Source organism: Panthera leo, chromosome A1 (assembly GCF_018350215.1).
Source record: "Panthera leo isolate Ple1 chromosome A1, P.leo_Ple1_pat1.1, whole genome shotgun sequence".
Classification (NCBI taxonomy): Eukaryota; Metazoa; Chordata; class Mammalia; order Carnivora; family Felidae; genus Panthera; species Panthera leo.
Genome location: NC_056679.1, coordinates 182,726,300 through 182,739,685, shown reverse-complemented (window position 1 = coordinate 182,739,685; position 13,386 = coordinate 182,726,300). Strand labels below are relative to the sequence as shown.

The 13,386-nt window shown below is 34.4% G+C and overlaps 1 pseudogene; it reads left to right on the top strand.

Moving 5' to 3' along the window:
* The first annotated feature begins 1,261 nt into the window (after positions 1 to 1,261).
* LOC122201467 lies at positions 1,262 to 2,166 on the top strand (annotated as a pseudogene).
* Positions 2,167 to 13,386: the final 11,220 nt, after the last annotated feature.

The following is a 13,386-nucleotide window of genomic DNA, read 5'->3' as shown; positions in this document are numbered from 1 at the left end:
AGTAAAACCATAGGTCATCGTTTAAAATATTTCTTATTTTCTAAAGTAAACTTTAAATGCTATAAATTTTCCTCAAAGCACTGCTTTACTGGCATCCTAAATTTTTATATGGTTTTATTATAAACAATAAAATACTTTCAGTTTAAAATACTTTATTTTTCATTATTATTATTTTTTATTATTTGACCCTTGATATTTAAGGAATGTGTTGTTTAGGGACACCCAGGTGGCTCAGTCAGTTAAGTAACTGGCTTTGGCTCAAGTCATGATCTCATAATCCATGGGTTAAAGCCCCATGTCAGGCTCTGTGCTGACAGCTCAGAGCCTGGAGCCTGCTTCACATTCTGCATCTACCTCTCTCTGCCCCAACCCTGCTCATGCGCTGTCTGTCTGTCTCTCTCTCAAAAATAAACATTAAAATTAAAAAAAAAAAAGTGTGTTGCTTAATATCGAAATAGGTGAGCATTCTTAAATATGCTGTTTTTAAAATTTAATTCCTTTGTAGTAGCAACATACTCTATATAGATGCAATTTTTAAAACTTAAATTTCTTGTATGAGACAACAGGTTTGACTATTTAGAGAATACACTACATACAGTTAAGAAATGTATTTTCTGCAGTTGGTGTATTTTATAAGTTGAAAAAAATATTAGCTGAATATGGTTGCTAGTACCGTTGAAATCGTCTCCATTTTTACTGTTTTTTGTTTGTTTTGTTTTTATGTTCTATTTAGTGCTGAGAATTCTGTTTAAATCTCTGGCTATATGTTTGGTATTATCTTTTCCTATTTTTAATTCAGTTAATTTGTATCTCACATATGTTGAATTTCCATCACTAGATGTGCCCATACTTAAAATTATTATATCATCTTCATGAATTAAATCTTTGATCATTTTTAAAAGTCTTTTCTACAGTAATATTTTTTGTCTGGAATTTTTTTTTCCTGCTTTTAATTTAGCCATTTAGTCTACTTGCTTACTCTTTGCATGATGTCTATTACCGTCTATTTGCTTTTAACCTTTTTACTTAAGTTATATTTGTAGATTTGTATTACATATGCATTATTTATAATGTACAACATACATTATATTATTGAGTCTTGTGTGTGTATTTTGACAATTTCTGACTTTTACTGACAGCATTTAGTTCATTAATATTTTATATAATTTTGTCATGATTGTTCTTTACTTTGTCCCTCTGATCTTTGATTGTTCCTCCTTTCTGCTTTTTAAAAGTATTAAAGTATATTTTAAGGAAAAAAATGGCAGCCCTCACACCATGGGGTTTGCTTTGTTTATCCAGAGCTTTAGTGTGGTGGTCTTGGCAGCCAGTCCTGGTGATTCAGTCCACAGTTGTAGTTCCAGTGAGGGTTAAGAAACATTTCACACCTCCTACTTATGAACCCAAATACAAATCAGAAATGGAGTTTATAAAACATGCCCGGAAAGCAGGACTGGTCACTCCTCCAGAATGTTTGGAGCATCCCCTATGCTTGGCCTGTACGGCTGGTATCTTTGACATCGTTGTTCCTCGAGAGAGTGATACTCACTTGTCCTCTCTTTCAAAGGAACGATTGGCACAGAGAAGTGAGAGATTGAAGAAGAGATTGGCATCAAAATTCTCAATATGGAGGATTAGAGAACGTAATCCTACTCCTGAAAAAGCTAGGGATATCTTTACTGAAGCTCACCTTTGTCTAAATAACTCAGACCATGACTGGCTTCATACCTTGATGACTGAAAAAAAATTTTTTTCCGGACATGGTCTGGGACATCAAATATATGACTATCTGCTGGAGCTTCATAGGATCTTTAGATCCACACCTGGTGGTTCAACTTCACTGTTCAAGTCTATTGCACCAGAGCAACATGTATGGCCAACTCATCATCTGCATGCACACCCAGCATACTCTGGCCATTTATGACCATTTTGGTAGGTTGGTGTATGGACAGGAAGATGTGCTCAGGGATATCCTGGAGTGTGTTGGGTTTGAAAAGCCCCTGGTAAAGCCCTATGGAGCTGGAGAATGCATGGCAAGATCATCCCCCATGGGTACCCCCTAAGCAGCCTGCCCTTAAGGCAGTGATGATCCCTGGGCCTCAGCTAAAACCCTGGGAAGACTAGGAAGTGCCACAAGGAGAGGCCCATAAGCTTCAGCTATCCTGATGGCAAAAATGACTCTAGGGGTGACACATGGACAATGACGCAGCTGGAAGCTGTGGAGTCTGGGAGCTCTGAAGTCAGTCATCTCTCCATGATGTCATAGAAAGATCTACCTTTATCCGGTCCTGTCCTGCTTAGGTGTTTTTAGCTGTCTGCTTGGCAACCACAGCTGATGGCTGGGCCCACATGGGTGGCTGATAGGCACAGCCATGAACCAATTCTTCTTCTTCCTTTTGAAATTGTATGTCTGACTTCTGAGTCTCAAGCAAAGTATGATGCAGATACTTTTTTTATCCGGCAGCAGAGACTGTTAGGAGAAAACTGGCAGAATTCTCTTTTTAATTAAAAGCCAGGGATAAGGGGTTTACATAAAACACTGTTAGGGTATTGGACAAACTGTGGTGGGCTCTGTACCTTTCCTGGGGTTTAAGTTGGAAGTAGATCAGCCTTCAGATGGCAGAAGTGGAAGATAGACTGAACTGTGAGTGATGTGACTTCCAGGAAATCCCGACTTGGGAAAAATAATTAGTGTTCATTGAAGAGGGTCCTTTCTTGTTTACTGACTCACGTAATCAGCATTTATATCTCATAGAATATAAATTCAAGGAAATCCTTTATCTTTCAAAAATATTTAAAAAATAAAATTATTTATTTAAGTATATGTTAAGAATTCTATGTTAGTTAATATTTTGTTATCCATTTTGCATTGTCTCATGTGGTTGCTCTTGGGATTGCAGTGTACCTCCTTTCATAGTTGGTATGGAATTAATATTGTTTCATATAAAATAAGGTAATAGTACAGCTTTATAAGTCTAACTCCATTTCCTCCATGTTACAGTTGTTGTATGTATAGTATCTATATCTATATAAAAAACCACATATATAAATGTTTATTTTGAGAGGGGAGCATGTGCACACAGGCACAAGAGCAGGGGTGGGGCAGAGAGAGGGAGAGGAGTGAGTCAGCATGGAGCCTGATGTGGGGCTCGAACTTATGAACTGTGAGATCATGACCTGAGCCAAAGTCGGGTGCTTAACCAACTGAGCCACCCAGATGCCCCTATACTTTCTTTTAAAGCAATTAATAGGGGGAAGAAAAGTTTGTTTTGTTTTTTAACATTTGCCCAGATATTTACTATCTTTTGATCCTTTGTTCTTTCCTAAGGATCTATGTATCCATCTGTTAACTTTTTTTAAGGGGATTTATTTATTTTGAGAGAAGGAGAGAGAGTAAGAGGGGCAGGGAGGGAGACAGTCAGTGCATAGCCCAATGCAGTACTTGAACCCATGAACCATGAGATCATGACCTGAGCAGAAACCAAGAGTCAGATGCTTAAATGATTGAGCCACCCAGTCACCCCCTATCCATCTGTGTTCAACTTCTGTTAGCCAGAAAAACTGTCTTTGTCTTTCTTGTATTTGATATCTGCTGGCAATGAGTTCTGACAGCTTTTCTATTTTCTAATCTGAAAATGTATTTATTTATTATTCTTGATATGTGTGTTGGCTTAATATAGATGTCTAGATGGACAGATTTTTTCCTTTTAATATTTTAAATTTGTTTGACTGTCTTCTGATATCCACATTTTCTGATGAGAAGTTAGCAAAAATTCAAATTGTGTCCTAAAATTAAGATGTTACTTTTTCTCTAGCTGCTTTTAAGACTTTGTTTCTCTTTGGTTTTCAGCATTTTGATTTTGATGCATTTACAGTTTTTTTTTTTTAATTCCCATTTCTGCTTATAGTTTAAGGAGCTTCTCAAATCTATAAATTTATAACTTTCACCGATTAAAATATTTTTTTCTACTCAGTTCTATCCTGTTTTTCTGAGATTCCAATTACACATATTTTAAACGTTTTAAAACTTTTCTTCAGGTCTTAGTTGATTTTTTCCCCAATGATTTTTCTCTCTGTACTTCAAATTGAATAATTACTATCAATCTACACATTCATTGACTTTTCCTTTATTTCCTCTACTAGGCTGTTAAGCACATCCAGTAATGTTTAAATTTCAGTTGTTTCAGAATTTCCATTTTGTTATCTATCAGTTTTATTTCTTTTTTTAATGTTTATTATTGAGAGGGACAGAGTGTGAGTGGGGGAGGGGCAGAGAGAGTTGGAGATAGAGAATCTGAAGCAGGCTCTAGGTCTGACCTGTCAGCACCAGACTCCAGTGCAGGACTCAAACCCACAAACCTCAAGATTATAATCTGAGCTCAAGCCTCATCATTTTTGTTTCTTTGCTGAAAATATTCTAACATACGTTCTTTGCAGACATGTTATTCTTTACATTTTATAGTATAGTTATGGCTCTATTATTTGGAACATTGTCTTATCTCATGTGGCTTTTTGTTTGAGAATTGTAAATGTCTTCCTGGTACTTCATATGTCATGCAATTTTGAATTGTACTCTAGAGGGGCTCCTGGGTATTCAGTTGGTTAAGTGTCCGACTCTTGCTTTCAGCTCAGGTCATGATCTCACGGTTTCATGGGTTCAAGCCCCGCATTGGGTTCTGTGCTGGCAGCATGGAGCCTGCTTGGGAATCTCTCTCCTTCTCTTCCTCTTCCCTTCTCTCTCCCTCCCTCCCTCCCTTTCTCATGCTGTCATTGTCTCTATCAAACACAGATAAATAAAACCCCTAAAAATTATATGAATTGTACTCGAGATATTTTCACTGTGATTTTTGATGATTTTGGATTCGTTTTTTTTTTTTTTTTTTAATGTTGATTTTTGTTTGGTTAGAAGGATGTTTTCTGGCCATCCAGAATCAGAATCTCTATTATTAGGTTTTAGTACTTAATTCTATAAGCATAATGTAAACATAAGTATATATGGGCATTTCTAACATACTCTGCTTTGTTAAAAACGTAACTGAATTTCTTATTGACCTGAATTTCTTTAAGAAATAAAAATTAATAAACTTTTGGCTAGATTGCTACTTGGAGCTTATACCCATAATGAAACTAATTTGTAATTTTTTTTCCTTACTTAGTACTAATTTAACCAGATGATATGAGAAATTATTTTTGTGTCTATTTTTTGAAATGACTTAGTATCACTTAATCATGCATCTGAACATCAGCCAGTGGGACAGCCACATTGTTCAGGGCACTAATGTAAATGTAAGGCTAAATTATGCCTATAAACCTTCCCCAAGGAACCTTAAAACTAGAGAAAATAAATGAAAGATATAATATATAAACACCTATCATTTCCCATGTTATAATGGCAGGAGAAATAGATACATCAGATGTTAGAAAGGTTAGATAAAAGGAACATCATAATCAAGAAAAGTCTTAGTACATAACATTTCATTAGAATTGACTCTTGACGAGTATTTACTATTTTACACAAAGTATAGTAATGTTGAATACATTTAAGAAAGAATTGGTGTTGACTGATAGGTAGAGAAACATGTAGAATATTCAAGGAAGAGAAATTAAATATATTTTTTTAGAGCTTAAATTTTGGTATGAAGGTAGTAAATGCTGGAAGTGTCTGTAAAGGACCGAAATTACAGGATCATTGTACACTTGGATAGTCTATATATTAATATCTGTGATTTAGGAATATTGACTAGTCTACAAAATTCCAAGTGATTGGAGCAGCAAGTTGAAAGAAAAAAGAAAAGTTAGGAGGCAGTTGAAATAATTGTAACATTAAGAAACCAAGGTTGAGGGTTTCCACTAGAATACTACTTTGGGAATAAAAAGGAAGGAAGAATGCTGAAGTATACCAGCAGCAGCTAGAGAATTTCATAACTGAATAGGCTGATACATAGGGAACAAGAGGATAATACCGTAAGAAATGCCTTAGTTTGAAAGGAAAAAAAAAAAAACAGTATGAGTTGAGTTTAACAAGTGTTGAATATGCAATAATAGGAAAACTTAATGAGTAAATAGTTGAAAATAAAAAAATGGAGCTGAGAATAAGTATCATGGCTGGAGGGTGCCTCGGTGGCTTAGTCACTTAAGTGTCTGACTTCAGCTCAGGTCATGATCTCGCAGTTTGTGGGTTCCAGTGCTGCATTGGGCTCTGGGCTAACAGCTCAGAGCCTGGAGCCTGCTTCAGATTTTGTGCCACCCCCTGTCCCCGGTCTCTCTCTGCCCCTTCCCCACTCATGCTCTGTCTCCATCTCTCTCTCAAAAATGAATAAACATTAAAAAAAAAAAACTTTAAAAGTATCATGGCTGGAAATACCTATTTAGAATCACCTGGTTAATTATAATTAATAATAATTAGAGCTAATATAAAAATACTGTAGGCCAGGCGCTCTGCCAAGTGATTTTCCCAAATAACCTCATTTACTCATCAGAAAAATCTATGTATATACTATTTTTTCCCATATTATACATAAAGAATCTTAGTTTCCGATGAGTTTCTTTTTCCAAGGTCACACAAATAATCAGTGGCAGATCTAAGATTTAATCTCAGGAAGTCCAACTTCTTTTATTAACATCTGTTCTCTATTGAGTCAGAAATCAAACTTGATGTTATGATCCTTTGAAATTGTTGAGGGATGTGGAGTAAGGAAATAAATAAGGAGGACAACAAAGACATGAATTTGGAGAGGCATGTAGCAAGGATTTAAGGAATGGAAATGAGCTGTAAGCAGCAGGATGAGATTTAGCATAATCCAAATCATGGTGGCATGAACCTGCATGGACTTAATTTGAGGGAGGGGCATTATTCTCTGCCCAGGTTTTCCTTAGGCACATATGCTAACTATTTTATCTGCTTCTTCATCCTGGCCTTGTCCTCGAAGTTCTTCACTGTCACCCTACTTTTGATGACCTCTTGGGCTTGTCCTTTCTATGGTCACACCTTCCACTACAACAAAAATGCTGCTCTCCTTCCCAGATCTTTCATGCATCACATACAACATAACCAAGGATAGACTATCACTTTAAATAAAATTTTAGAGAAATAATTAAGAGGAAGGTGCACTTCAGGAACTAGGTTTAGGTCTATGACAGGTTCCCTTATTCCACCAGTTATGAGCCTTGTTTCTGAACTGCTTCTTCATGGCCAGGGACAGCTCTTCCCCACCAATAAAATCTGCCAGGTACCTCTGTTTCTCTGCAACTGGACTGAATTGATTCTCAGCATTAAAGAAAAGTGATGCTTTGGGTTTTTATTGGTTTGGTTTTGGATTTACTTTTTGTTGTTGGTTCACTGTTCACTCAAATGATATGCATCTTTCCTTGTAGAATTCTTAAGCATAGTCCCAGGATTAATTTACTCCACAATAAAGTTTGGATATTTTATCCTTTCTCTTACTGTGAGAATAGAAAACTCTGCAGAAAGAACTAGACACTAACTAAGCAGTTAAATAATCAGGATAATGTACCCCTTCACTTTCTTTCAAATGCTGAACCTATTGAGAAGAGAGAGACTGACAAAAACAGACAAGCACAGACTGTGTTGGTTTAATTCCAAATAAGTGATTAAGCGATAACCAGGGAAGTGCCTAAAACCAACTCTATGGAAGAACCCATACTGAATTTGAAAAATCATTTTATATTTTACTTTATTTATTTTATTTTATTTTATTTTTTATTTTATTTTATTTTATTTTATTTTATTATTTTATTTTTAACAAATGTCCTTCTTGTCACTTATTGTATATACTTTACAATAAGTCTCAGTTATCAGTGGTACTCATAAAGAAGTGACATAAAGGATGAATTCATTTATGAATGAAGTGATCAAGAAGGACTATCTCCTGACTCTGGCTATCTTCATAACCATGTTTGGTTTTTGCCAAAGTGGTTTCTGACTATCGGTTGCTAAATATATCCATGGAGCTTCAGGAATTTTTGAAAGGAAATGTCAGATAATTAATGCCAAGTCCCGGATATTAACTAGCTAGATCTGAAGAACAGGGACCTTTTCTTATAATAGTCATCAGATACAATAGGTGGCATTTTAAATATTTAATAAAATATGAATAATAAATAACACTGTAAATAAAAGGTCAGGAGCTGGCCTAACACTAGGGAACTCTAGCACTCGAGGGGACCAAACACTGGAGTATTTATTCGAGGCAACTGCCCTCTGTGTTCTCCAAGGGATGGTCTGACTGACCCAAAGGTCTTTTCCATTTTGGGTTAATATAGTTTTATGAAAAATATACTTCTAAGATGTTTGTACTCAGGAAACACTCAAGAGGCCCCCAGTCTTTATTAAATGAGAAAAATACTAAATTGTTTAATCTCCAGGGTCATATTTATGTTTACATTTCAAACTAAAATATACAGGTCTCAAGCTGTGCTGCATCTAGTACTTTGATTTTGTTTGTTGACTGGGTGAAATATTGTATCATTTACATCTTTTCAATAGAGGAGACTGACTTGTTTAGTCCCTCTAGTATTTACTATTCTAGTCTCAGATTGAAGTAACCCTAGATGAAATGGACTCAGGAAAGAAAGGGGTGAGCAGAATTTATATAACACAGTAGCCAAGAAAGCTACTGGAAACATAAATGGCTCTAATGTTGAGGTTGAAAAATTAACACCCATTAACTTGCTGATAATTACCAGAGAGTCCAAATTTAAGAGTTGATTCTGTATTCCTTTTTCCCACAATTGATGTGGTTTTGCGTCCATTGCTTGTTTGGCACAGTTGCCAGGTATAAAACAAACCCTAGACTACCAAGGAAAAAATTTTCTTTTTAGCTTTCTGCTCACTTCATGTCGAAATTTCTCATTGTGGGTTCATTTCACCTTTGGGCTTTGCTCACCTATTATGTGCAATAAAATGTATGTAGGTTTTGCTTAACAACTGATTTATTTCTTAAATGTTGGAGCAAGACATGAAGCTGCACTTAGGCTCTGTAGCAAAACAGAATCCTCACTACATTGCACAGACTGTGGAAAATAGTTTACTTAGCACAAGATGGCTAGCAATTAATGCCCAATCAGGGAACTTCTAATGAATTTTACCCACCCATCTTAAACTAAGCTCAATTAAATGCCAAATGTGTTATTAAAACCAGTATCTTCAATAAACCTCATACACTGAATACTCAGGTTTCATGTCAACTTAGTAAAGAATACTGAGAGTTGAGCTGTATACTTGGTGTAAATAAAATATACAACAAAGAAGTTGAAAAACCCAGATATTTTTTTTTTCTTTTCTTTGACTTTTATCTATTATTTATTCTGAATTGTATTTTATAGCAAAACGTTTGAGGAATCTGAAGCACAAACAACATATGGGAGACTAAATATTTTGTAGGCTTAATGATGTCTTAGTATTTTGCTTTGTATGAAATTCTAATCACCGGATATGTTTATCACTGCAGATGGGATATGCAGGCTCCTCATACCTCAAGGGATTACAGAATCCAAACATCTGTAACAGGGGAAGAAAAAAAATCCACCACAATGTACAAAATTTAAAATAATGAATTAATGAGAATAATGAATGGAAATAAAAGTTTATTATTAACACCATCTTGTATTTATAATTACCAATGAGCTCTGTGTGCCTTGGAGACCTTGAGTCTATCCTTTAAATATATAATGAGATATTAAAACACAGTCTAGATATAAGGAAATAGGCAATAATCTTCATTCCACTTTTAGTTGGGTGGTTTGGAGCTAAGATGAAGACTTGCCATAATTAATGCAGTCCACATATTAGGCTGTTTATACAATTGAAACACCTGGTTCATAATTTGCTGTTCCACTAAATTCAACCAGATATTTTCTAAACATATTAAAACCCTATTAATTGGAAAACATATAGAAAAGGGTTGTTTAGGTTATGTAAATTTACTGGTTTAACTGAAAGGAGAGATGATGAATCTGAAATGTATATTGATTTTAGAATATATATTGCCATTTAGTTGTTTGGAAAAGACTTTACGTATTACTTCTGTTCTCGTGAGTTGTGTCTTTTTGATAAAGCCAAGTGCAGGGGAATAATAGATTAGCATTTGTTTCTGATGACTGATTTGCTGATTTATTCATCATTTTAATTTTTAAAAAGTCTTCTGAGGGTCTCTGGTAGGAGATGGGGCAAACTGAAAATTGTAGACGGTAGATGCATAAACCATGGTCACTCCCAGATCAGGCTTTGCATTGACATAACATCTAGTATATATGGAATGACTTATAAATGAACTTTATAAAGCTGTAATGGCCTGGCTTAGGCAAATTTTGAGTATTGCCTTTGAAAATAATACCTTCAATGAAAGAGGGCTTAGGAAGAGAAAGCAATGCTTCTTTAATAGCATTGTGAAAAGAGTAGTAAAAGCATGAGAACTGAGGCTGGACTCCGTGAGTTCCAATCCTGAAACTGCCAATTAATAGCTCTGTGAGTTGGAGCAAATCAACACTTAGTGACTTATTTTCAATATCTATAGAATGCATCAAATAATAGAATTGGCCTTAACTATATGGATTTTTATAACTTCTGTATCATAAAGCATGGTCTGACACATCATAAAGGCTATTTAAGTTTTATCTATTTTCAATTATTTTGGTTTTGGAATTATAGGTTGTATAAAGCATAACATATATGAAGTAAATTGTTTAATCATAATAAACTATACAATTTGATAACACTGATGATAATTTCTTTTTGTCAGTATTGTGTATCACAGTCTTTGGTTCCTATAAGTTACAGACAAAAGGGGGAAAGGAGTCCTTGATAGAGAAGAATCTCTTTCTATACTGGTAAATAGAGAAACTGTTTAAAATTGGTAAATAGAAAAACTAGTTAACTGTACCTTAACCAGCAGTAGTCAATGGCTTCTTTGATGGGCAGTCCATATTCTGGAACATTCCAAATGCTAGTTCTATTGTCCAAAAGTCAGTATGTGTTGAATACACACACACACACACACACACACACACACACACACACACACACAACATCTAATTTTGGAATGGTTACTCTCCCACTGTCCATATTCTGATATCCTCTGACTTAATTGGGTTTCAGTGAAATGTGTATCCTAAATGTGTTAATGGTATAGAGAATTTTATTTTTCATCCCACAAAGATTGTCCTAAGGTTCATTGTAGAAAACCAAAAATACCATAATGGTTCAGATATATGGTCTATCTGGCATAATCTTTTTTCTTTCAGTAACAAGAAGAAATATTCATATAGAAAACTCTGGTTATTTACAGAAATTATTTTAAAGAGTAGATTCACTGATTTTTTTCTGATATCTATTTATAGCCATCCAGTTCAAATGTTCTGTTCTTTACCACTAAAACAAAATACTATGAAGAAAATATCAACAGGGCAAGATGTGACAACTCTTTAGAAATATGACATCATTTATATTTTGTAAAAAAAAAAAGTTTACATGAATGAATTATAAGGAGACATTTATAAATATTACACATTTTAGGTTGCTCAGCTCCTTTAAATTAACCAATAACATCTAATTACTCTTTCAAAATCATGTGTAGGAAAGGAGAAAAAAAAAAAGATCTTAAAACACTGAAGAAAGGTAGGAATTGTGGAAGATAGCTATGCTTACCATCATACCACCAAGTCTAAAAGTAGAAATTTTGGATATCAGATTCACATGGTTTGGAATGGATAAAGAAGGCCTAGCTTTTCTTTTAAAAATCAATTGCATGTCCGTGAATTCAGTCTGCAGTATAGTAAATGGACATGTTAATAAAAATTACATTTAGCATAAAGAGACATATGTAACACTGTATGCACACAAGTCAGTAGTGCTTTCTGTGTATAAGGTGGTAACACCTTAGTGAACTATTTTTTTTTTTTTTTTATTGTTGACTGGATTGCTCATACTATTGAAAGGGACCAGAGGGCTACAGATGACCAGCCACATTATTTCAACATTTTAAACACACATAGATCATTGTATTACTTATAGCTAGCTAATGACTTGGTACCGTGAGAACTTTCCCAGGTGAAGTCCTTAATTGAGGTATTTCATGAAGGGCAAATAATTATATACAATTGATTGAAGTAAACAATTGTTTTGTTTTTTTTTTTTACTTTTATCTCTGAAGTAATTTTTTTTCCATTTTCATCATCATTTTGTTTTACATGTGATTATCATATTATCTTTGGGTTATCTGGGTTTCTAATTTGTAATAATGCTAATATTAGAGAGTTAAAAACCTGCAAATTTGAGAAATACATACATTTTCATATATTTTCAAAGCAGTTTTTTTCACATAGTTTAAAGTACTACAATGAGAGAGAGAAATAACAGAATCGAATGATTAATAGTGATATTTGGGGTTTGTGTTAAAGAAAACATGCAAATTATATTTAATTTCAAAAGCTCTTAGATTTTGGGGGGGCATTATAGAGGAAGTCCTTTATTTCCATTTCTTGGGGAGAAATATTTTTCTTAAAGAGTGATCCTCGGTATCCAAGTATTTATTAAATTAGAGAGGGGGTCAACAAAAAAAACTCACCCTGCTCACTGTTTCTGTAAATAAAGTTTTATTTGACTGTAGGCATGTCATTCTTTTATCTATTGTCTTTACTGCTTTGATGCTACCGTGACTAAGCTTAGCTGCGACAGAAACAAAAAAAAAAATATTTATTCCTGGGCTCTGTATAGAATAACTTTGCTGTCTCCTGAATTGGAGGCTCAAATTCCGTCATAATATGAATCAAGTTTACTAAAACATGACTACTTAACAAAATTTATTTCTATTTAATCATATCTTCTCACAGAACAATACTATTGATTGCCTGAACAGTTTAGATCTCTCTCTGATTTTTAGTTTTGAAATATGGCAATGTTATATAGATACAGAGCAGCAGGGTTGCAAACTTACATAGTAAATCTTAAAAACAGCCACAGGATTTCATGAAGTAGATGAGAGCAATATTGGAAAACTGTCCTAATAACTTGTAAAGCCATTGATTAACATGGGAGCATCTGGCAATTAGAACATTTACCAAACTCAAAAGTTAACTCTTAAGGAAAAATTAACAAGAACAGGGAAATGTTTGGTGCTTCAAACGCATGTAATTTATGATTTCAGCATCAGAGTTGAGAGGTCCTTGGGAAAGTTTCTGAACTCTGAAATATTTTTGGATAAAAACCCATTTAATGGTTTTATAATAGTTTCAAAGTGAGAGATATTGTTTTCTTGGTATAACAGATTTTTGCCAGGAAAATTATGTTCTGAAAACAACTGATCTGAGTATTAACTCCACAAATGAGTAGATGACTATAACTGTAAATATTGCTAAGAAAAACTAACT